This window comes from Taudactylus pleione, unplaced genomic scaffold (genome assembly GCF_031769625.1).
Source record: "Taudactylus pleione unplaced genomic scaffold, aTauple2 ptg000110l, whole genome shotgun sequence".
NCBI lineage: Eukaryota > Metazoa > Chordata > Amphibia > Anura > Myobatrachidae > Taudactylus > Taudactylus pleione.
The window spans coordinates 6,134,662-6,161,506 of record NW_028284512.1 but is presented as its reverse complement, the minus strand read 5'-3'; positions in this window follow the sequence as shown (position 1 = coordinate 6,161,506).

The following is a 26,845-nucleotide window of genomic DNA, read 5'->3' as shown; positions in this document are numbered from 1 at the left end:
GTGCTATGTTCCCAGAGACCTTGGCATGCGCAGTAGACTCTGGCACAAAGCTAGAGAAGGGTTGGCCATTGGTTGGCTAACCATCAATTGGTGGGATAACCATCAATGGTACCATTGGGTGTTAACCTTGATAGTGTGTAACCATTGACTGGGGAACCATTGATGGTTTCGCCCACCAATGGTCAGCCCTGCTCTGTTAGTCATTGGCCAGCGGGCCAATCAGAGTTGGGAAAGCCAAGTACACACGGTACGATGTGTAGCCAGCGATGTGACGCACAATTCGACGGCTGACATATTGGACGGTCCCCACACATGGAGCGATCCGCTGCCCGACCGCCTGATATACCTCCCCCCTGCATAGATCTCAGGATGCTTTACAATTGGCATGACACAGGACTGATGGTAGTGCTCACCTTTCCTTCTCCGGACAAGCATTTTTCCAGATGCCCCAAACAATCTGAAAGGGGATGCATCAGAGAAAATAACTTTACCCCAGTCCTCAGCAGTCCAATCCCTGTACCTTTCAAAGAAAATCAGTCTGTCCCTGATGTTTTTCCTGGAGAGAAGTGGCTTCTTTGCTGCCCTTCCCGACACCAGTCCATCTTCTAAAGTCTTCGTCCTGTGTCATGCCAACAGTAAAGCATCCTGAGACCATTCATGTGTGGGGTTGCTTCTCAGCCAAGGTAGTGGACTCACTCACAATTTTGCCTAAGAACACAGCCATAAATAAAGAATGGTACCAAAACATCCTCCAAGAGCAACGTCTCCCAACCATTCAAGAACAGTTTGGTGACGAACAATGCCTATTCCAACATGATGGAGCACCTTGCCATAAGGCAAAAGTGGTAACTAAGTGGCTCGGGGGAACAAAACATCTAAATTTTCAGTCCGTGGCCAGGAAACTCCCCAGACCTTAATCCCATTGAGAACTTGTGGTCAATTCTCAAGAGGCAGGTGGCAAACAAAACCCCACAAATTCTGACAAACTCCAAGCATTGATTAGGCAAGAATGGGCAGCCATCAGTCAGTATGTGGCCCAGAAGTTGATTGACAGCATGCCAGGGTGAATTGCAGAGGTCTTGAAAAAGAAGGGTCAACACTGCAAATATTGAGTCTTTGCATAAACTTAATGTAGTTGTCAATAAAAGCCTTTGACGCTAATGAAATGCTTGTAATTTTACTTCAGTATACCATAGTAACATCTGACAAAAAGGTCTAAAACCACTGAAGTAGCGATTTTTGTGAAAACCAATAGTTGTGTCATTCTCAAAACTTTTGGCCACGGCTGTAGTGATCCACCTGTACCAAAGGGGTTAAGGATGGAAGGTGTGATGTTGCTTTCTGCCCACTAGCTCCCTACCTTTGATGCAGTTGGTCCTGAGGTTATGGACACAAAAGAGTGCGCATGTGTGAAATGATTTCATGCATGCACACTGCTGGAGGGCATGCAGTGTGTCTGTGTGTGTCTTAACATATTCCTCTTTGCAACAAGGACCTCCTTTCCATAGGAAGAAGCGTGGTTCCGCGAACCAACGCCAAGGCCCAGATTCACGCAGGCAAGCTCTAAAAAGTTAAAGATTTCGGAGCTCGCTGAATATCAGGCCCCTAATAATGTCTGATATTGAATAGACTATAGTCTGCATGAGAAAAAGTTCCAACTGACTAACAGCAAAACAGTATCTGAGTCACCATTCTGGATATTCTGACCTCAGTACATGTGATGTGAGATATATGTAGTTATTCAGATAGATAAACCTTGTATCTACATTTAAGCACAGGCAGCAAATCTTCATAAATTCTCCATTCTTTAATAACACAATCCTGTAGATCAGGGGTGGGGAACCATTATTCTGCTGAGGGCCATTTTGATATATAAAACATTATTCGCGAGCCTGGTGCAGGCCACGCCTCCTCTGTGTGATGTCACACAGGGGCGGGGCCACAATTACAATGCCCGGAGCATCCTCAGGATCCTCCAGGGAGCTGTAAGGGCAGCAGTGTGACCGTCTGCAGCGTCCTAAAGACGCTGCAGACGCCTCTGCTGCAAAGATTTTGGCTGCAGGGTGCTATTCTAGGCTCCCTGCTAGCCAAATGAAGCTAGCATAGAAAAGCTCCGAGGGCCAGACCAAATGACTCTGGGGGGCCTTATACGGGGGGTATCCCCTGAGGGTCCCCATCCCTGCTGTAGATTATGCAGAACAACCTTAATGGATACTGCAGAAACAATCACTGTAACAGGTGATGTACCCTCAGTGGCTAAATTAGTATGACACCAGGTGAATTCATGCAAAGTAGCTATTACGCTGATAATGCTGACATAGAATGTCTGAATCTGTATAAGAACGGGAAGTGAAGGCATGCAGAGACTAATGAGGTGCATCACTCATGAAATAATGGGTAAGCTACGCTATCTGAAACACTTTGAACGTGGAATGATTATTGGCGCTCGCAGCAGTGGTGCGATCATTAGCAAAACAGCTGCACTGGTGAATTGTTCGAGGGCGGTAGTGGTTAAAGTGTACACAGAGTGGACCAGCAGACAAAAAACTGGATCTGAGTGCAAGGCCTGTGGACGTAAATGGCTACTGGATATTCGAGCGGAAAGGAGAGTGGGAAGACTTGCTTAGTCAATGTGCAGCGTACTGTTCATTGAGAGGCCATCTGAATTATTCCCTGATTCAGGTGATCCGTAATTAGTTGCCCATTTGTGGGACTCAAGAAGTAAAACAGGTATCTGCACAGTGTGAGGCTGGACTGGCCATCGGGCACTTCTGTCAAATGCCAGAAGGGATGATGGCATCAGGGCCGGCTCGAGGAGGGCGGAATTGTCCCTGGTATGAGGTGAGGATTAAGCTCTCTCCCATGATTTAATTAGACATAAATATACCTAGAGATCTAAGGTATGACATGAAAGCATTGATTTAGACCAAAATTCTTACTGCCAGCACCCTCATAGATATAATGCTAGCTGCTGTCCATGCTACAATAGGTTCGGAGAAATGTATAAAGTCTGCAGTTATGAAGTAATCAAGTTTTTATTCCTCAGTTGTCAAGATCTTCAGCTCCACAGGAGACAGATGAAATAGAGATCTGCTTCCAGGCAAAGCCGTGCCAAGGAGTCACGCAGTGGAACATCTACAGAAGCGTGTTTGACTGTTAAGACCACTTTACTTGCCTTTTCATTGTTAAGTGCCTATGACTCAGTAATTGCACTGATGCCTTTTGTTAGAGCTGGTTGCGATGACTTCTTATAACTTGGTGGTTAATGGGAAAGCCATCTTCTGCTTCCTATATGTATTAAGCTCCCTGCAGGTACAGTATAAATAAGGCTTCCTGGCAATGGCCCTCATTCAGAGCCGCACGTTAACAACAGTACGCTCGTTGCGTTCCGATGTTGACTAACCGCGCATGCGTCGGTGTTACACTGCGCATGTGCGTACGGCAGATTGCGAGTTTTTTTTCTCTCGTTCCTAAAATAGCGTACAGGAAGTGACATGTCAAATGTGATTGACAGAACAGGGCGTTTTTGGGTGTTGACGGGGGTGGAGATGAAAAAACGCAGGCGTGGCGAGGCGTTTTTGGGGCGTACATACATTAGCAGATGCGAACGTCAAATGTGTTCGGACCGTCTCATACGTCACTGGAACATCCGCTTTCCCTTCAAAATGCTCGCACAGCTTAGGGTCAGGATTACTCGACCACATTGGCGATGGCCTTCTCCTCCGTCCCTGGACTCAAGGATGGTGCTGCGATTAATCGCGGCTGGTCAGTAAAGTAATTAGTGTTGGATTGAAAACCGGCTTGGTATGTGTTTGGAAAGTTTATTGGGATAGCACAAAAGCGTACGCAGGTGGAAATCAGAGCTGCTAATGTCATGATTACACAATCAATTAGCGTACATTTTTGGTGTTTTATTTTGGCCACAATTTGTTGGTTATGGCCTATTGTAACAATAATGTCATCATGTTTTAATTAGCTCCCCTTTTTTTTGGTTTACTGTGGAATTTGCATCGCTATGTGATTTTTTAAACGTTCCTTAAAGAGGCCTTTTTTTTTTTTTAAGAGGGTCAGTTTTTGCCTTTAGGGCCAGGATTAAATGTAGCCCATTTGTACAATAATGTCACAATACAATGTCAGTTTTTTGTTTTAAATTTATTGTTTAAACACAAACAAATTGGCCTAATATTTTGTTGCCTTTTTTTTGTGGCAAAGATATTTGTTAAAAAAAAAAAAAAGCCATAACTGGTAACATAAACGTAAATACCAAATGTAAAAAAATTTCACAAGAAAGGAGAGGGAAGTTTTGACCAGAAAGGAATATGAGCCAAGCACAGAAGGAGTGTGGGAAAAGTCGCCATTGCTGTCACCGTTTTCTCGCCCGTTTGGCTGGGTGAGGGTGGGCGCCAGACCGGGTCCGGGATGCCATCGGGCTGGCCTGTCCAGAGGCAGATGTTGTGGCCTCTGGACTAGGCACAGGGCTAGGCACATTTGGAGGATTGGCTGATGTTGTGCCAGAGGTGGAGGATCCGGATGTTCCGGCAGGAAGGGAGGTCGGCTCCACCATGTGCTGGCGAACGAGCTGCTCCAGGGCATCGGCGATGCGGATGTTGGCCCTGGTATTTTCCGCCAGGGCCTGAGCAATGGTCACGTTGGCCGCAGCATTTTGCTCCAGGGCCTCAGCCACCCGTATCAGACTGGCGTCCATCCTCTGCAGAATCTCCGTATGGAAATCCGATTTAAAATTGAGTTCTGTGAGGAGGCCCACTGCCTGCGAGGGGGCACGCCCTGGACTGGCTTCTGCAGGGTCCTCAGCCGGATGTACTGGTTCCTCCCCTGCAGAGCCAGCAGAAATTCTGCGGCCAAGGCTCCCCTCTGGAGCAGACTCATCCGCCTCTGTCTCTGTTAGGAAAAATGCGAAAAGACTTACATTAGAATCTACATATTGGCACAATAGCATTTCAGAGTTGGTGACATCACAAGACTTACCTTGGCCAACATGAGGAGCCGCAAAGTCTGGCATGTCCGTATCCATGTTGGACACGCCAAACATCTCCACAGCCTGCACACACCCCTGTGCCAGCTCTTCTAAGTCTGTCAACTCCAATGACACAGGGGTGGGACCCCCACCTGTCCCCCTTGCATGCCTAGCCCTGTCGGCAAGTTTTTGCTTGAGACGATATTTGAAGTCTGCCCATCTGTGGAATGAAATTGGAACCATTATCCTTTTTTTTACAATGGGGTTTGTTTATAGGATGGGAAAGTGTTTACTTACCGCCGTTTGACATCCCGGGCTAGACGGACATAATCACCCACCCTATTGACAGCAACGGCGACCTCCTCCCACATTCTCCACTTCTGGCTTTGGCTCATATTCCTGGCTGCCTGGGGCAGGATGTCAACGCACTTCTGGATCAAAACCCCCATCTCCTTGCTTGTGAAATGTGGCTGCCTTTTTTTTTTGGCAGCTTTGGCGGGTTGACTGGGGCCAGCAGTCTCTTCCATGTCATCCTCCTCACCTATTTGGGTAAATATGCAGATTTAGCCACTTCACAACTTGCACAATATTATGTTTAAAAAGAATCATTGAGACAAAATGCATGAAGGCCTTACCGCCGGATTTTTGGCCATTGTTTCCCTGGTCTGAAGCCATGTCTCTGCTTCCAGAATGAAATCAACCAGAAATTCAATGTGATTTCGTGACGTATTTATACATGCGTCCTTAGTTTGCGGCCGCATCATTGATTGTGCGTCCCTATGATTCATCCTTAATTTGTGCGGGAAAATAAACACTATTTATGGCTTGGTGTGTGTGGAGTCGAGGTTGGGTTGTTGGATTGTTGGCGGTTAAGTTGGTTGGATTTGGTTGTTTGCGGTTGGAGGATTTGGCAGAGTTGGTTTTTTTTTGGTTTTGCTACAGTTGTTTTGGTTTTCCGTTCGCATTTTTTTGCTTTTTTTCCCCATCCTTTCCTGATTTGGTAAGTTTTGTGCAGTCTAATTTGTGGCCAAGTGGTGTCTACTTCTGGTTTTTGGTTAGCTATTTTTTTTTTTACACTAATTTCATCTTTTTTAGTTTGTTTTGGCTTTCGGACCCAAAGACCTTTTTGTTGGAAATCTTATATATTCGAGTTGGGTAAGTCCATTTTTTTTCTTGCATTTGCGAACTAATTAACGCATTTTTGACTGTTGGTGTAGTGACTTGCATTTGCAAACTAATTAACGCATTTTTGACTGTTGGTGTAGTGACTTGCATTTGCGAACTAATTAACGCATTTTTGACTGTTGGTGTAGTGACTTGCATTTGCGAACTAATTAACGCATTTTTGACTGTTGGTGTAGTGACTTGCATTTGCGAACTAATTAACGCATTTTTGACTGTTGGTGTAGTGACTTGCATTTGCAAACTAATTAACGCATTTTTGACTGTTGGTGTAGTGACTTGCATTTGCGAACTAATTAACGCATTTTTGACTGTTGGTGTAGTGACTTGCATTTGCAAACTAATTAACGCATTTTTGACTGTTGGTGTAGTGACTTGCATTTGCGAACTAATTAACGCATTTTTGACTGTTGGTGTAGTGACTTGCATTTGCAAACTAATTAACGCATTTTTGACTGTTGGTGTAGTGACTTGCATTTGCGAACTAATTAACGCATTTTTGACTGTTGGTGTAGTGACTTGCATTTGCGAACTAATTAACGCATTTTTGACTGTTGGTGTAGTGACTTGCATTTGCGAACTAATTAACGCATTTTTCGAGGCTTATTCATCATGTAAACCAGTTTTGCTTTTCCCTTTTCCATTTTTGGGGTCCATTTGAACCCTATTTGACGTACGGTGTGCAATGTCGTTTTCATCGATGGCCAAATGTGTGTTTCGCCTATTTTATGTGTTGGCTTGCAACAATTTGACAAACAAAAAATCACCCTCTAAATTTTTGAAGTCTCATTTTTGGCTTTTTTACAGTTTATACGTATCATGACAATACCCCGGCATGTAAGCAGCTATGGATGGTATCAGAAAGCTAAGTTGTTTTATGTTACTTTTGGGGTGGCTCAAAAGCCTTACATTGTAAACTTTGAATTTCAGGTAGATCTGGGGCGAATTGTTCTGGCCCTGCTCCCGGAAGACGACCAACCTCAAACTCGTCCCAGGCGTAGGCATCGTAGGCATGCAAGGCCCCAGATATTTCGAACACGTGTCACCCTTTTTGGAATGCCCGATGATGAGGTTTTAAGACGCTACCGTCTACCTCCCAAAATCATCATAGACACTCTCTCATTAATAGAAAGAGATCTTGAGCGGCAAGATGACAGTCCAACAGCAATACCACCACTGACGCAATTTATGGCGGTGTTACATTGCTGTGCCTCAGGATCGTTTCAAACAACGGTGGGAATAGTGGCGGGCATCTCCCAATCCTCCTTTTCCCGGATCCTGAGGGCAGTGATGGAGGCACTTTTCAAGCACCTCCATCATTTTATTAAAATGCCTTTGGATATGGGTGCCCTTAGTGTGGCCAAGGCCAATTTTTACCAAATAGCTGGCTTCCCACACATCATAGGGGTTGTGGATGGTACTCACATACCACTTCAGCCTCCAGCATGGCTGGAGGCAATATTTAGAAACCGTAAACACTATCACTCCCTGAATGTAATGGTGGTATGTGATGCCTCCCTCCAGATCCTGTCCCTGAATGCTAAATTACCAGGAAGTGCTCATGACTCCTTCGTCATCCGGCAATCAGGGATATGGCAGAAATTAACCAACCTACAAGCTGGTGATGCGTGGCTTCTGGGTAAGTGGAGACCTTTAGTACATAACAATGTTAAGCTTGATACACAGTGTTCCTGATGTGGTCTATTTTTTTTCACAGGAGACAGTGGATACCCTTGCATGTCCTGGCTGCTCACTCCTTATTTGGCTCCCACACCAGGGCCACAAAGTGCGTATAATTCCGCACTTACAGCCACCAGGCAAGTGGTGGAGCGCTGTATCGGCCTTTTAAAAGGCCGATTCAGATGCCTCCACCGCTCTGGTGGCGAGCTCATGTATGTGCCGGATATGGTGTCTAAAATTGTGGTCCTGTGTGGGATATTTCACAACATTGCCATAAGGAGTGGTGTCCCAATGCAGCCAGAGGATGCCTTACCTGAGGATGGCCCCCCCGAGGTTGGTCGAAGGTCAGTATGTGGGGGGGCCATACGCGATGATGTGGTGGCCAGATTTTTTAGGTAAGTTTGAACAAAACTACAGTGTTTATACCTAATGTGTTTGTGTTTGTTTGCGAACATCTAATTTTTTTTTTTTTTCTCACCATCTTCTGTTTGTTCACATAATCTTTGGCACTCCAACGCTCACTACTTCCTGCTACCCTTACCAAACCTGGATCTGGTCCTTTTGGGCATATATTCTGGAACCCATATCGCAACGCCATGTTTGTGGAATCATGTTGGCATGGTCCTTCGTCAACCAGTTCTTGATTTTTTGTTTTTATTTAATTATTTCTTGGTATGTGTTGTATTTGAATTTATCACTGTGTTCTTTTTTTGGGAGTGACCACTTTGTTTTCTCTGTTATGTTGTGAATAAATGTTTGGAGAGTGAAATGGTCTTCCTTTTTTGGGACGTTAACAGCAAGTGTAACCAGGTTAACACAAGTTACATTTGACTAAGGGGTAAACCAGTACTGACGCCAGTTGAGCTAAACTGAAATATGTTTTCAGCTTCCCAACCCACACCAAAAGGAAGCCTGGCCCAACCTTGGGATTTGTAAGATTGGCCTAAGCAGCTTGCGCACCAACTAGGAACCTGTAAAATGTAGAAATATGTAATTGACACTACACCCAAAAAGGGAAATGACATTGTTACTGTTATGTGTTTCTTGTGTCTGTTTGACATACAAAGACAAAACACAATCTAACTTTTAAAAAAGGGAAATCCTTGCAGGAACAGTCTACTTATGTCATGCTAAACTATCTTGGTTTTGGATTTAAAAAATGAGCCACAACGTATATTTGTCTGAATAAATTTATTTTGAAAAGATAACAAAAATAAAAAAACTACTGCCGAAGGAGGCCAGACAGCCGGTCGAGGGCCACCAGAATGCCGATTACATGTTGCCGCATCTGCCCCACACAATCCGCCACCTCTTGCCGACGCCTCTGTTCCTCTGTGGGTGAGAAAAGTGTGTGGGTTAATACAACAATAGGGAATCCACATTAAAAAAAAAAAAAACACAACCAAATCACTCCTAAACCGAAAAAAAAAAAAAAAAAGGGGGGGGCTGGCAAAAATACAAGGCCTAGGTAAAAATTCCCACAGGTATGATATGTGTATGTTGAAATCACCAGGAAGAGGTAAAGGCAAAGCTTCAAAATCACCAAAAGTCAAGCCACAAAAACACGAAGAAAGGCACGACACATGATTACATACAAACAGTTTGTGCTTTAAAAAAAAACCAAAAAAAAACATACCGGGAGCCAAAACGGGAGCTCCGGAAATACCTCCATGATCCTCCTCGGAGGATCCGTCATTCCCCAAAGAATGGGGAGGAGTTATGATGGACTCCGGGGAGGGGGTAATTGGAAGAGGGGTGGGTGGAGGAGAGGGGGAAGTGGGACGGAGGGGAAGGAGGCCCGACATTTCCGGGAGAGGGTCTGGGAAGGATGGGGAGGAGTGGGGAATAGGGGAAAGATTTGGGGTGGAGTGTTGGCTGGGGGTTGGGGATAGTGGCCGGGAACGCCGTCTGGACGGACGGTGACGGCGGAGTCTTGGCTGTCCCCCTAAAATATGACAAAGAAATTGCGGTTAGTTTATGGACAAATCCGGGCAACAAAACTAAAAAAAATAAAAAAAATAACAAATAAGCCAAATAGCAGTAGAATGAATAAATCAGAAATAGAGGGAAAACATGCACACGCAGATATGAGTACAAATAATAAATAGGACAGACAGGAAAACATGCACACGCAGATATGAGTACAAATAATAAATAGGACAGACAGGAAAACATGCACACGCAGATATGAGTACAAATAATAAATAGGACAGACAGGAAAACATGCACACGCAGATATGAGTACAAATAATAAATAGGACAGACAGGAAAACATGCACACGCAGTTTGCCCCACAAACACAAACATTAAAACCACAATACATAACACTTACTTTCCAGGATCTGCATGCGAAAGCATGCCAGCAAGCGGGGCGTTCGCCGTTGCAGGTCGGACCACCTGCGCTCCAGCTGCCCGATGTTGCGGCGTGAGCCGAAGGACCGCAGGCGGGACCGTGCCTCCGCATACGCGGAGCGCTTCTGGCGGTTGGTCATGGGTTGAGGTTGGCTGGTGATCCGGCGATCCATGACCTCCGTAAGCACCAGCAGCTCACGCCTGGTGAATGCGGAGGCTCTCATGATGGCAATGGTGTTTTTCTTAAAAATCATTTTTGATAAAGTGTGTAAAAATTTTCTGATTGGCTAATGTATTTTGGAAATTAACAGGAGCAATTTTATTGGTTAGTGTATGAGTCATGTGTTCGACAGGGCCAGAAATCTCTGGAGAGTTATGATAGGCTTGATGCAGTGACATGCGTAAGCAAATTTAAATAAAGAAATGAACCCAGGGAAATATGCGGGGATCCACAGCAATAGTACAATTGTTTAATTGTGGTTCACATGTTTTTTGAACAATAAAAGCAGATGTTTCATCCCTACGTATTCTGCGGGTAAACACAAACACGGACAAGAGTAAAGTTTCTTGCATTGTGTAGAAAAAAACAAACAATTAAGCTAATTGATACATTGATTGGCATGATACGATTGATGGAGGTAGGCAGAATAAAGGAGCAGGTAATCGACATCTGACAAGGCCACTTCCTGTTTATACTTGTGCGTGCGTTCCTTTCAAGCCATTTCGGGGATGTACGCTCGCTATTTCGTACGCTCGTTAGTTAGAGGAGGGGTTGCCTGAGTTTAGGGAGGAATTTTAGATGCGAACGAAAATACGAGCGAGCCATTGAATTTAAATATTTTTGTACGTACGCCTAACGTACGTGCGCCCGCTTGCGAGTGGGTCTGAATGAGGGCCAATGTCCACACTTGGCTGAAGCATGAAAGAGGAGTTATTTCTTAGTAGACAGAATACACCTGGAAAAGTTTATTTCGGGACAGTTGCAACATTTAGTATGTGACTGTCCACCCTTTGCCTCCGACTTTAAACTGGTTTCCAAAAGGCTGGATGCCTGTCTTCTTGGCTTGCAGTCTCACATAAAATAAGGATAATAGATGTCTCTCCTTAAATAAGGCTATGGAATACAAATCCACATCTAACAATGCTCTAGCAATCTGTGACACTCAGCCTTTATACCATTGCCTACAGGATAGCCCCCTACCTGCCTCTAAGTTCAAAATTGCTCAAGGATACAAACAGTTTCTCTCCAACTAATGCAAACTTGGCCAATGATGATGCCATGACTTCACTCTTCAGAGCTCCGGAAACATCCTGCAGCTTGCAAAACAACATTTAGGGGTCTATGTACTAAGCAGTGTTAGGAGACAGAGTGAAAAGTGATAAGGTGCCAGCAAATCCGCTCCCAACTGTCATTTTTTTTTGACAGTTGGGAGCTGATTGGCTGGCATCTTCACTCTGGCCCTGATTCAGAGCCGGACGCTCTGACAGAGCACTCGCTATGAATCAGGACCATCCCTCTTAGTTTTTAGAGCGGCCTCCTGGCCACTCGTATAGCTGTGGGTGACCACCCACAGCTATAGTGAGCGGCCGAAAAGATGGTCGCGATGGTCAAGACCATCGCGACCATCGGGCTTGTGACGAGACCCTTGTGGTAAGGTCTCGTTGCCGCAAGCCCAAGAATGCTTTCGGCTCTACCAGAGCCGAGAGCACTCCCACTGACATCACATGGGAACGCCTCCATCTGGGCAGCCATGCCCCCGGCACGCCCACCAAAGGGGGCGTGCTGTCACTCACCATCGACAGCACGCCCCCTTTGTAGCGAGACCCATCACTATCCGGGTCTATCCTTGGCCGTAGCTATCCTTGGCCTTCGCTATCCGGGTCTCGCGCATGCGCACAACGTAACCGGCTCCCTCGTGCGCATGCGCACTTGGCCAACATCGACCCGCTTGCGAGCGCTCGGGAGCGGGTCTGAAATAGGCCCTCTGTCTCCTAACACTGCTTAGTAAATAGACCCCTTAACCTGTCGTGTGGCTGATCATAAACATACCTGCCTGCCCCGAGTTGGCTCTGCATATTCATAATGAATACATTCAATTGATTTAGCACTTTACAATTGCATGCACAATGTAATTAACTAATTACACTACAGCTTTCCATGATTTATTTATTTTTTTACTGAAACCATCTGTAAAATAAAACACTTGCTATGGCACCATTTAGAGTCATCTAACATTGGGGTTTTGCTCTTCTGGAATAACAATGGTTAATATTTGCACTGGTAGAATACTCTACTATAATTTAGATGTTCTTTTATGATGCACCCTCCTCTGTTTCTCTGCTGCTACCTTCCCGGCCCTCTTTCTTCTGTCATTACTTTGCTGCTTAATTGTTCTGTACAGAACTGAGTGTTTCAAGCCAACATTGGTTTGACCTTGAAAGTTCCAGAGGACATTATACAGACTTGTGAGTCTTGTTGTGGGATGAAATTCAGTCATGGTCTAGCCAGCAGCCCAACATTTCATTGTTATTTTTAGATAAGTACTATCATCCTATTGCATGAAAGTAACAAGGTCCCTGTCACATTGTCTGTAATGTATAGTACACAGATAACATTGTTTTCTTTCATTAGTAGTAAATAGATTTACCTATTTTTTCTATCATATTACTCATGACTGTAAGGGGTATATTAACTAAAATGCGGGTTTTTACTAGTTATTGTCCACAACAACCAATCAGATTCTATTTCACATTTATTTAGCACCTTCTAGAACAGGGGTGGGGAACCTTGTTAATGCTGAGGGCCACTTTGATATATATAACATTATTCGTCGGCCGGGTGCAGGCCACGCCCCACCATGTGACGTCACATGGGGGTGGGGTCACAATCGCAGGTGATTACAGCAATGCCAGGCGCAACCTGAGGATGCTCCGGGGAACTGTAAGGACAGTGGTGTGACTGTCTGAAGCATCCTAAGGACGCTGCAGGCGGCACTACTGCATAGATTCTGGCTGCATAGTGCCATTCTAGACACCCTGCTAGCCAGATGAGGCTAGCAGACAAAAGCTCCAAGGGCAAGACCAAATGATTCCATAGGCCTTATATGTTCCCCGGGCCTGAGGTTCCCCATCTCTGTTCTAGAAGATAATAACTAGAATCTGATTGGTTGCTATGAGCAACATCTCCACTTCTTAAAACCCGCGCTTTAGTAAATATACCCCCTAAGAGGCTATTAGGGTTGTTTTCATTACAAGGGTCATCTTTTTACATTTTAATATTTCAAGTTCTTTGGTTTACTGGTCAACATTTATTTCATTGGCCGAGCAAGGGACATCTTGTTAAAAGTAGAGATATTGGCCCTTATTCAGACCCACTCGCGAGCGGCTGTCCGCTCGCAAGTGGGTCGATGTTCTGCACTGAGCATGCGCACGACGGAGGGAGCTCCGTCGTGCGCATGCGCCAGACGCGACGAGCGAAGGACTTTCCTTCGCTCGTTGTGTCTGATCAAAGGGGGCGTGCTGTCGATGTTGATTGACAGCATGCCCCCTTTGGTGGGCGTGCCGGGGGCGTGCCTCCCTGACGGGGGCGTTCCTAAGGGAACGCCTCCCATCAGAAGCCGGCCCACTGACATCACTAGTGATGTCAGTGGGAGTGATTTTGGCTCTGATAGAGGTTTTCAACCGCAGGCTCCGGCTCGCAGTTTCGATGGTCGTCATGCGCCAGACGCGACGAGCGAAGGACTTTCCTTCGCTCGTTGTGTCTGATCAAAGGGGGCGTGCTGTCAATGTTGATTGACAGCACGCCCCCTTTGGTGGGCGTGCCGGGGGCGTGCCTCCCTGCGTTCCCACGGGAACGCCTCCCGTCAGAAGCCGGCCCACTGACATCACTAGTCAAGACCATCGCGGCCATCAAACTGCACGCCCGTATAGGCTGTGGGTGGTGACCCACAGCTATACGAGCGTCCAGGAGGACGCTCCATAGTTATGGAGGACGGCCCTCATTCAGAGCGTGCGCTCTGCTCAGAGCGTACGGCTCTGAATGAGGGCCATTATGCCATTTCCAAGATCATTTCTAGTTTATTTACACACATTAATAGCTCAGCAGAGTCTTGTAAGATCAGAAATCTCTATTAATATGTGCAATATAACCCTCTTCCAGCTCATTTTAATATTCTATACTGAAAAATGTAATAATGTTTCTTGCTGAATTGTATAAGGTGCTTTGCTGCACATATCACAAACTGCCTAAGGAATGACCCAATAATACAGTGTCCACCCATCTCCACAGACCGTCATGGACAATTATTTCTGCACTCCGTCATTTAAAAACAAAAAAAAGTATGTAGGATGATCCTATCCCAACATCCAGTAACTACTTATAAAGTATTAATGCAGTTTACACTATATAGCACACATTTTACATATTCAAAAGGGTAATTGGGTTATTCATTTTGTGTGTTCAAGTGAAATAGAATCATTCTTTGTATAAAACATGGTACCAGGGCCCTACAATCTCGCATGTTTTACAAAATCGGACCCTATTACATTCCCCCAATGGCCTGCAAAAAAATGTAACAGCACAATACGGGAATGGAAATGCTGATGCCTATGTTAATCCCGACGCCCCCGGATAAGGTTAGGGTTCGGCTAGGGGAAGGGGGGGTTATGGTGCAGGGAGGTTAAGGTTAGGCACTAGGGGGAGGGGTTAGGGTTAGGCATCTCTAAAGGAGGGTTAGGGGGGGAGAGGGGAGGGCTAGGATACTTACCACCACTCGTCGAGATCTCCTAACGTCGGGTTTTCAGTGTCGGGATTTTTATTTTAATCCCATTTCTGCTGAAACTGCAGCCTGGCATCATCGAGGCATAGATTCAACAAGATTGAGTAACCATTTCTGATTAATATTTAGCCTTTTCCTTTGTAAAGCATGGAAGCGGGAGTCCGGGTTTGAGTAAGTCTTCCCACAAGTGCTCAATAGGATTGTGGTCGGGACTTTGACCTGGTCTCTCCAGCACATTGATTTTCTTTTTGTGGAACTAGCCCTGAATTATTACGGGACAGCGTTTGGGATTGTTGTTTTGTTGGAAAATCTTTTTTTTTTCGTGAATGGCAGCACTTGTTTATCTAAAGGTGCATACACATGTAATGATTTTGTAACCAACGATTTTCTGTCAGATTATCTGTCAGATTTTCCCTTGAAAAAGTGAACGACTTTTGAAGTTACAACGATGAACGAAAAATGTTCCTTCCCTTAATGAAAATCGTTATGTTGGACAGTCTGAAATGGACGATGAACGATAAACTACAAACTACAAACGGGGGCGCGCTTGAACGATTATTGTTCATCGTTGTAACTCAGACACTGAACGATTTTTTGAACAATAACGACTTTGTTAACGACAAATCATTTAAAAAATTGTTACGTGTGTGTATGCACCTTAAGATTTCTCTGTAAATAAACTGATCCATGATACCATCTACATTGTGTAGAGGGCCAACGTCCTTGCTAGAGAAAGACCCCCAAACCATGATGTGTGCCCCATCAAGTTTAACAATTAGTACCAATAACTTTGCATTGTGTCTTGTTCTTTTAAATGTAGGTTTTATTGGAGATTTCAAAGATAGCAAGATGCAGATCAATACAATAAACAGTATGAAACACATTGCCAAAGACAATACAATGAGAACAGGTGAAAGTAACACCGAAGGCAAATTTCAGGCAGAAATAGTCATACCCCATTGCAATGACACAGCATTTAAATTTTTTCAAATGCTATCACTGTATAATAGGATGGGGGAATGGAAAGAGGTGAAAACAAGGTAGAGTAGGGGAAGGAGAGAGAAGAGGATATGGGAGTAACAGGAAAGGTAGATCACTGGCTAGAAATGCAATCAGAAAACCACAAAGAGGTGTCAAGTACGAGCCTCATGATTATATCTTTTATTTTTAGGGTGATGGCTATACTTTATTCCATCACATGACAGCAGATTAAATTTGCTCTTGTCACTCCGTAACACCTTGTACCAATCAGCGTCCCTCCAGTTGCAGTGTTCCTTGGAAACAGCAACCCTTGCTCTCCTATTCTTGGCACTGATAAAAGGCTTCTTGCTCAACAGCGACCCAGTAAGCTGAGCATTCTTTTCTGCCTGTCTTCATACCTATCAGAGAATGCCATAACACAATGGCCAGTAGAGATGTAACTTCCAAAAAGACGTCAAAAGACTTTTGACCCATCAACCCCAAAGTTTTTTTAAAAAAAATAAAAAACATACTTACCAATATCTCCTGGTCCCTATGCCATAATAAAATGGGGAAGCAGTCATAATACTGATGCAGGGGATTACGGTGGTCAGAATGCCGGTGCTGGAATACCGACACCTGTCATAATCCCGGCTTCGGCATCCCAAAGGTAAGTAGCAGGGTTAGTGGGAGGTTTAGGGTTAGGCACTAAGGGGGGGGTTAGGTTTAGGGTGCAGAGAGGTTAGGTTTAGGCACTAGGGGGGAGGTTAGGGTTAGGCACCGGGGATAGAGGGTTGGGTTTAGGGGATGCCGACGTTGGAATTCTGACCGCTGGGATCCCGTACGCAACCCGGTGAAATGTATGTACTTATGACATGGTTTTTTTTGTGTTAATTTAGATGTAGTGCCACTGTTCCCAACTCTAAGCAGAAATACAGATCTGTCAAAAGACTTTTGAACTGTACTGTATGTATGGATAGATAGATAGATAGATAGATAGATAGATAGATAGATAGATAGATAGATAGATAGATATCTGTTTAAGCTGGTATCTGTTTGAAAATAGTAAGTCTCCATCTGTTGCTATGTTGTTTATATTTAAAAACCAAAGGATGATTGTTCTCTTTTTTATCTAGACTATTCAGGTTGGAGATTTTTACATCTGGTAACATAAGCTGTAAATGGCAGTGTGGGAGGAGCACTGTAGCTTGTCTTTCTGCTGGAGGACTGGAAACTCTCTGACATACTATAGGAATACTGTACACGAAAATATAGGTACTATAGTAATGGTTCTACCTAGAGAAATGGAAACATCTGAATGTGTTCATTTACGATCAGTAAAGGTAATAATACACTGTGGTCTGGATTCACTATTATAATTAAGCTTCAATTTAACACCATCATTAGCCTTTAAATTAATGTTAGGTTTCTACTGTATGGTGGTAACTTTATCATATAAAGTGCTTTCCAAGCTTATGTATCACCGCAGCAAGAAGTAAATCACGTTTCAACCACTGACTTGGGCTGTATAAAAATGTATTGAACTGGTCGTCTGGTAGAGCATTCTAGGAATTGTAGTTTAACAATAGCTGGATAACCAAAGGCTGAGAAAACCTGCTGGACAAGCGCCCGGCTCTGAAATTCCCGGGGTTAAATGAAAATCTCTGCGTTTCGGGCAAATTGCCCAAATTAGCTGTGACTCAATTCTTTCATTTTCTATGCTGGTTCTGTTTTTTATGATGTAGTTTGTCTTCTGCTTTAAGGCAATGAAGTGTCTTAGCAAAAGATGGATTAGTCTTTTATAGGATCTAAAACATGCGCTCTCTTTTCACGTCGTAAAAAGACCCTTTTTTTTTTTTCTTCAGTGCTCCTCTCCAAGCTGAGGAATTTGCGACTCTGCAGAAAAAAAAGAAAGAAAAGTTTTTCTTTTATTTTTGGAGGTTAGCGAAGAAAAAAAAAAAACGCCCAGGAAATTTGAACCACTGGTGTCACAGAAGCAGCCAGAAATTCCATATTAATAAATTATATTTAATATAGCATTGTGCAGAGACTCAAAAGGATTGATCGCATACAGGACCAAGTTTAAAAATGATCGCATGTTATTGATCTGCCATTGGGAGAGCTTTTTATGTCAGATTTTTCAAAACAAATGTGTTCACGAAATCAGGAGTTTGCATGCCTGTGACCAGATGGCACAGATATATTTAGTTTGGAGTTAGTGACAGGGGGAAAATATGAGTTAATTTGCTTCTAGATTTCAGATTAATAATTAGGCCCGCATTCAATTTGAGGCGAAAAGCCAGAATCGGCGAAAAAGTTTTGCCGATGACGTAATTTTGCCAGGCGGAAAAGTATCGCCGTATTCAATTTGAAGACTTTCCGTCTCAATGCAATGTAATAGGCGAAAAAGTTTTGCCTATGAATAGCAGGCGGAAAAAAATGCAGAATTGGGGTTTTGGGGTGCAACGTTGCGGGAACCCCCTGTAGCCTTCAAAGGTAAACTGTGTCAAATTTTTTAAAAAAAAAAAACACTTAAGAACACTCCAAAAAATCACTTTGAATTTGGGAGTGAAAAAAAATAGATGTTGGGAGACAAAGTTAAAAACTAGCGAACTTGACTCTGGGGGGGTCCTGAAGTATGGCCCAGGTGTTTTTTTCATTGCAGGGGCATGCGCAGGCGGATTTTTCACGTTTTTTTAAACTTAACTTTAGCAACTTTAAAATATGCTGGCCCCCATTTTCAAGTACCCCAAATTTGCTGGGATAAGTTATTTTCTGCAAAAAAACCTTCAGAATACTATTCTGCACCACTTCTACAAAAACGCTATTTAGCAGCTATTGAGCCCGTTTAAAAACACCAAATACCTTCAGCAAGCCAAATCGGGGGGGTACCATAGCTAACCCCCATGTTAGAGCATCTTTTGGGGGGTGTCAAGCTGATTTCCCCAAATCTGACAGTACTTTCCGCTTGTTTCGCCAGGTCCCGTTTTTGCGTACTTTCAAATTGAATAAGGGGATACGCAGGCACGCGCGCAATACTTTTCCGCCTACAAAACACGCGATGTAGGCGAAAAGTCTGGGAGGCGGAAAAGTATTACGGGTCTGCTCAAATTGAATACGGCTCTTAGTTATTTTCCAAGAAGGTGATAACATGTTGCAAAAATGTGACATTTTCTAGAGGTTTCAATACATTTTAAAATCAATAAGAATTGGTCTGCAAATTAGTTTGACTATGGGTCTAAACTTTGAAGGATTCATCAAACTTCAATTTTTTTTTAGACATGCATCAGTGTCATCCTGAGACCACTAAAACACAAAGCACACAGCGACTGCAACAATCATCCATAAACTAAAGATCACTTTATTGTAAGTTTGTTATATTGATAGTAATAAGATGCAAATCTATATATATATAGGGCTGAAGAGTGATAGAAAAATCGTGCCATCATGTTCGAAGAATACATGACATTTGGTTGATGTTTGGTCAATTTTGTAGGGTCTAAATCACACATTTACTAACAGATGATTTTTGACATAATTTTGTTAAACAATGTCAATGTTGTGTTAGTAAATATGTGATTTAGGGGTATATTTATAGAAAGTCGATTTTGGTCGATGTTTGATTGATTTTGTGTTTCAGGGTCTAAATCAAACATTTACTTAGAGATGATGTTCTGACATCCTTTAAAAAAAAAGAAGTAAAAAATCATCTGTTATTAAATGTGTGAGTCAGACCCTAAAACACAAAATCGACCAACAATCAAATTTGGTCTGAACTCTGGGCCTGATTCAGCAAGGAACGCAGTTGCTAATACGCATGCAATCGGCCGATTGTTGCATACTGCGTATACATCGAAGTGCAAATATGCGAACCAGCCACGCGCACTAGTACTCGTTTGTACAGATGGCTTCGCGGTCCTGGTGAACATTACGGATGTGTGCTAAGTAAAGTCCTTGTGTAGGGCAGCAGTGACATTGTGATCGCAATGGATTAGCTTACTATCGCAGTTGAACTGCGTGCGTAATCAATGCTATTGATCGTCTCGCTGTTTTTCTAAGTATTACGGATGTGAGTAAGGGGAAGTGGGCATCCATATGTTAGGCTGCGACGGCATAGCAATTGCAAACATTAGCATATTTTCGCAGTGGGTCTGTGTGCGTATGCGTAATCGGAGCTGCGAACTCAGTTGCGATCCGTAATAAATCAGGCCCATTATCCACAACCAAAAATGTATAACAGTATAGATTAAATGGAAAAGCTACACAGGGATATATAGGCCACATACAGAGAGAAAACACTACAATAGGTAAAGATGACAAAAAAAAGGTAATTGTATAGATATCTATATAATAAAATCAAAAGCTGAAAAGAGAAATAGACAGACGAGGGGAAAAGATTTAGTAAGAGGTGGAGAAAAAAGAGGGGAATGCTGAAGAGAGAGAGAGGAGGAAAAAGAGAGACAGGAGGAAAGAGAGAGGAGAATACTCGGAACACTGGGGAAAACATCTAGTAGACCATAATATACTAATTTGCAAGTATAATCCCTATTGTAGAACACTAGTCCATCTTTGGAAACAGTCATAGTGTGTCCTCTGTCTATGGCAGGTCCCTACCTTTCAGGACACAAATCTAATGCTATCAGGTTTAAAGAGATTAGAACAAAAGGTTTTTCAGACTGTTGTGGGGATGATGACTTGGTAGAGGGTGGGGGTTGTAGACAGAAGACTTAATAAGGCCAGCCCCTGATTATGGCAGTAACTTCAGGAGAGCAAAGTGCCATACACACTGTAGTCCAAGCTAGGAGTCATTGAAGCATTTGTAAGTTTTAGAGCATAAGGTGACTTAAAGGTGTTTTAAATGTGATGGCTCCAAGTTATGGAATGTGATCCAAAAATGTAATGACACTTTATACAAGAACTAATGCACCCCTTACTATCACAATCAGGTGATCAGTTATGCAAAAACCTCCTAGGGCACCTTCTGTTCAATGAAACTTGTAGGTTACGCTAGGACAGGATGCTTATGTACCAAGTTTGTGTTTAGCACAATACCTATGTTCACAATGACCGTATCGACAGCCACAATGTAGACAACACATTGTTGAAATATTGACATGAAACATGTCGATATCTGCTGAATTTCGACATTTTCACAATGTCGACATCTGAAATGTCAACATTCTGCACAATAACAACATTAGGGTTAGGCTGCAGGAGAGGAGGGGCCGCCGTGGCCATTTTTCCAGCGTTTTGCGCATGCGCAGTGAGGAAATCGCCGGGAAAATGGTGGTCGCATCATTTCCCCAGGGACCTGCCCATGTGCAGTAGACTCTGGGCACACTCTAGTTAATTGGAATTAAGCTCTGTACTGATGCCACTAGAGAAAAGTGGAGTTTGATTCCCATTCAGCAGGCTGAGCCGATGCTGCTTGATTTTAATGTAATTTTGATGTAAGTTTTTATGTTAGGGATGTGCGCCAGACCATTTTTGCCGGATTTGGATTTGGTTCTAATTCGTCGTCCGACTTTGGATTTGGATTTGCCAAACTGCGGTGACTGGCTTTGGATTTGGATTTGGATTTTTTTTACAAAAATTAACAAAAAAAAGCTAAAACAACATAAATTGGGCTTTTTTTTCTTCCCAGAGTATTATTAACCTCAATAACCTTAATTTCCAGTCATTTATAGTCAATTTAGACCACCTCACAGTTTAAATGATAGTTTCCACCATTATTGGCCAAAGGTTGGAGTGAGCTGACTGGTTACCAAGCGACAGAGCAGCGTCACAGACACCACAGTTAAATTACATCAATGACACATTGCCACACAGCAGTGGCAGAAATGAAAAGTAGTGCACCTACCCAATGGGGTACGGCCAGCAGAATCACAGTACTTGTTTACAAAGTGGACTACCTCGCTAGGAGTCACAGTGCACAATCTTATTCACATTATACCATAAAGTAGTGTCTCTTATTTATGTAACTGACACACAGTAGTGCCCCTTTTACACAATGCCCACAGTAGTGACCCTTTTACACAATGCTCACAGTAGTGACCCTTATACACAAAGCCCACAGTAGTAATGCCCCTTATACAATGCACACAGTAGTAGTGCCACTTATACAATGCCCCCAGCAGTGGTGTCCCTTACACAATGCCCCCAGTATTAGTGCCCCCTATGCAGTCCCCTTAGTAGTAGGGCCCCCTATGCAGTGCCCCCAGTAGTATGCCCCCGTAGCAGGCCCCCAGTAGTAGTGCCCCCATTAGCATGCCCCCCAGTAGCAGTGCCCCCATTAGCATGCCCCCCAGTAGCAGTGCCCCCATTAGCATGCCCCCCAGTAGCAGTGCCCTCATTAGCATGCACCCAGTAGTATGCCCCCCAGTAGTATGCCCCCAGTAGTAGTGCCCCCATTAGCATGCCCCCAGTAGCAGTGCCCCCTTTAGCATACTCCCCAGTAGTATGCCCCCCCGTAGCAGTGCCCCCATTAGCATGCCCCCAGTAGTATGCCCTCCAGTAGTAGTGCCCCCATTAGCAGTGCCCCCATTAGTATGACCCCCAGTAGTATGCCCCTCAGTAGCAGTGCTCCCAGTAGCAGTGCCCCCAGTAGTATGCCCCCCAGTAGTATGCCCCCCAGTAGTAGTGCCCCCATTAGCATGCCCCCCATTAGTATGCCCCCCAGTAGCAGTGCCCCCATTAGCATGCCCCCCAGTAGCGCCCCCTTAAAAACACACACACATAAAAAAAAGAAAAACATAAAAACTTACCTAAATCCCCGCTCCTGCCACTGTCTGAAGTGAGTGAGTGAGCTCCAACCGGCTCCCTCCGTGCAGCAGCCAATGAGAGTCTGCCTGACTCTCATTGGCTGCTATTACAAACACACAGCTGCCGCTGGTGGCTGTGTTTTTGTGTCTGTGTAGAGCAGACCGGTCTGCCCCACACTAGAGGAGCCCTGACGTCGGATTATCTCGCGAGAATCCGACATCAGGAGGCCGCCGTTCGGCCCCGAACGGGGATCCAAGTCAGGCGGGGAACACCCGATCTGGTTGGACTCGGATCCCCTATGTTCGGAGCAGTTCGGATTCCACAGAATCCAAACCGCTCATCTCTATTTTATGTGTAATTAAAATTGGATTTATGATTCACTTTGGTATATTATATGCTGTTCCTTCTATACTCCTGTAATGATAACTGCAAGAGGAATCAAGCTGACGTTTTGAAGTAAAAAAAATACCACACCAACAGCCGTTTAGTAGAGATTTTCTATCTTTGCTGCTAATGAATGACGTCTCACTGGCCTGGACCTAAACCCCTGGATTAATTAGGAATGACTGCCGGCCTCACCACAAATCTGGTATTAATTGTTAAGCAAAGGGCAGTTTGGATTCTGAAACTCAAGAGTGTTATTAGAAGATAAAAATCTAAACATGAAAATATTGTCCTAACACTCAAGATAAAGCTCTTTTATATAGAACGCAGGATAAGGATGTGTGAAAAACTTACCAAAGGTCCAAGAATGTAGAATATTTCACTTCTCTGCTCAATGAATGGAGACACTAAAATTGTGTTTGTTTGTAATATATAAGTGTGTGTGTATATAGTCTCATAATATATGTATTGTGCTATGAGCACTGTATATATACCTTGGTAAAACACACTGTTACACACATGAATGAACATCACTGATTATCACATAAGTACTGTAGCCATCTTGCTCTTTAAAACTCGTTCATAAATGCTTATTAGAAACATAGTAATATAATACATGATCCAATGGTCCCATATAACAAAAAGAAAGTCTGCCATAAGTGGTAAATTAGAGACAGTTAGTGGGGTTTATTTACTAAGCCTTAGATGGAAATAAAGTGGACGGAGATTAAGGGGTCTATTTACTAAACAGTGTTAGAAGACAGAGTGAAAAGTGATAAGAAAGTGATAAGGTACCAGCCAATCAGCTCCCAACTGTCATTTTTAAAACACATCCTGTGAGATGGCAGCTGAGAGCTGATTGGCTGGCACCTTATCACTTTCTTATCACTTTTCACTCTGTCTCCTAACACTGCTTAGTAAATAGACCCCAAAGTACCAAGCTCCAAACTGTCATTTTTCAAACACTGATTGGCTGGTACTTTATCTCCATGCACTTTATTTCCATCCAAAGCTTAGTAAATAGATCCCAGTGGTGCTAAAGCAGAGTTGCATGCAAGTCCCTGTTTTGTATTTTCGCACTGTGCATGTCCCGCAGCTGATTACATGCATCTGCGGGAAATTCTGGGTCACATGCATCTCATTTGCATCTCCCGTTGCAGCTGAATGGGCATAACTAGGTGGTAATGGGCCATTTGCATGTAGGCTTAGCACACTTGCCTACCTTTGTTTTTCTCTCCCTGGGAGAAGCCCCAGGGAGGAGAAGCAGCAGGGTGGTGTCGGGGGGCGGGCCTGGCTATTTGCATAATTAAGCCCCGCCCCTCGCTGTAAATTGTCGCGATTGGCTCAAATTTAAATAGGGGGCAGACCAAACCTCACGATTCATGAAGAACTGTGTCATTAAGCCCCGCCCCCTACACAGAGACCTGTGATCGCCGCTGAAATTCTTCCCATTCTGCCCACTTCACTAAGTAGTGGGCAGGAATAGCGGGGGGGTTACCCAAAAAAATCAGGAGCCTACCGCGACTTCCGGGAGAGTAGGCACAGTGGCGTCCCTACCCCACTTGGCACCTGGTGCGGCAAGGGACAGGGGAAGGCTGTACTGCGCCACCTGCCGGAAAATAAGGGGACGTGGCCTCGAGAATGGGGACGTGGCCTCGCGGATCAGGCGTGGCCTCGCGGACTGAATGCCCGGTTTTGTTAAACCGGGGTTGCCGGAGGTGCAGGCTGCCAACGGGAAGCAGCCTGTGTGAAGTGTCGGCTACCTCCTGTGCTAAGATCCGAGTGCAGCACTTTGGTGTCACCCCTCAGCTGGTGACATCCGATGCGGCCCTTTTTACAGGTGGACTTCAAGCACCAGCAGGCCCTTACTGTCCAGGCAAGCTGGCATTGGTTGTTCCCTTGCTGGAACTTATAGGTCTCCTGTTAAGAACAATATTATTACCTATTATTTTACTATTAACCCCGCATCCACAGCCATCAGAGATGTGGCTTCCTTACTGATTGGCCCAATAGATGCTTGATGAATGGGCCCTTTTGCACAAAAGTAGCAAGTCCAAAATCAGGGTCAAGGTTTCCAGAATTCCAATATGTCAGAGAATAGCCAAAGTTCAGAATACCATAAAATCAGTTCAGGAAAGAGGAACAGACACAGGGATTGTAGCACAGAACCACCACAGACAGACGTACAATGTCCTCTCAGCATTCTGAAGCAAAGGCTTCCTTTAAAAAAGAAGTCAACATTGTGATCTGGAGCAGCTGATGAGTAACTAGCACAAACTGAGCACACTCAGGCACTTTGCAGAATAACTAGGAAGAATACACATGGAGTATATTCATGGATTTAACCTTCTGGAAGCTTTACTTACATCTTGCAAGCAAGGGATAGTGACAAAAGTAGCAAGAGAAACTAAAGGTTTATAGGGCTCAAGTACGCAATAAATTTGACAGGAGTCCAAAGATAATAAGTACTGATAATTGGTTTGGATACACAAGTGGTAATATACAAGCCATCTTGAAAATTATCAAAACGGTGTTCAATATCAAAGTACCTAACATATCTGAACAGAGAGACTGATCATAGGTGTACTTTCATCCAACGATGAACGTACCTCTCCGACTATTAGGGGTCTGCTCTTGCACAAGATCTGTTCTGCGCATGTGCGATCTTGCTCGCAGACCCCTTAAGCCGCAGCATGATTGACATGCTTCAGTGTTTGGTGGGCATGCCTGGTCACCATTTCCGGAAATGGGGGTGTGTTGCCTCCATGGTGGGAAGAGACCAGAGTCTGCATAGACGAATGACCAGCACCAGGTCAGGATGTGGGAAGCTTCAGCTCTCGCAGCTTGACCAAAGGAGCAACTGATGGTCATGATAGTTGCGATGGTGATCCCAGCCTGTGACCTTGATCGCAGTGCTGGGATCACAAATGCAGCAAGGAGGTGTCTGACATCTCCTTCTGCATTTGCATGGGAGATGGACGGATTTGCACACCTGCTTGTGTGCAGCTGTGGAAATCTGTCCAAATCTGTGCAAATCTGTCCATCTCTGAATCAGGCCCAGAATCCTATAGCAGAGAGAAAGAAGCATGCTCTCTGTGAGAGCATGCAAATTATGGTCCTTGATACAGATATGTCAACAATAATAACACGGCCTGTTAAATCCAAAGTCGTTTCACAGTAAAACAACAGAGAAAATAGTAGAATATTTGTGAGCAAGGCCAATGTACATGTTCCAAAAGAAAAGCGTAGCTTGTGGGAAGCTCATGCAATGGAAATTATTTTGGTAAGCTACAGAGATCCTAGAAGGATACACATTTCTACACAAAAACACAAAAGTAGAAATTAATAGAAGTGTGGTGACTGACAAAGATTTACAAAGATTTATTGAAATGTCACGATTAGATCTACCTGACAATCCATAACACATGTAAATTAGCAACATGACAGTTAAGTTAAATTAGGCTGTCCAGCTTTCTTCATTTGGGAGATGTACTTGATGGAACCAGAGCATTCCAAACAGATTCCTGCACTACATGTTTAGAACAACATCACAACCTGTGCCAGAGTCATAGAAAGAATTGCAAAGACTACCAACGAACAAGACATTGTAATGGATAAAAGATGCAGATAAAGAAATTAAATCTGTCAACCAACTCCAGACTTTGGAACTTAACAAATTATCACCATACACGCATGTAATTTGATGTAAATGGGTTTGAAGACAAAGGGGGTCATTCAGACTCGGTCGCAAGCGCTGAGCGCTCGCAACCGG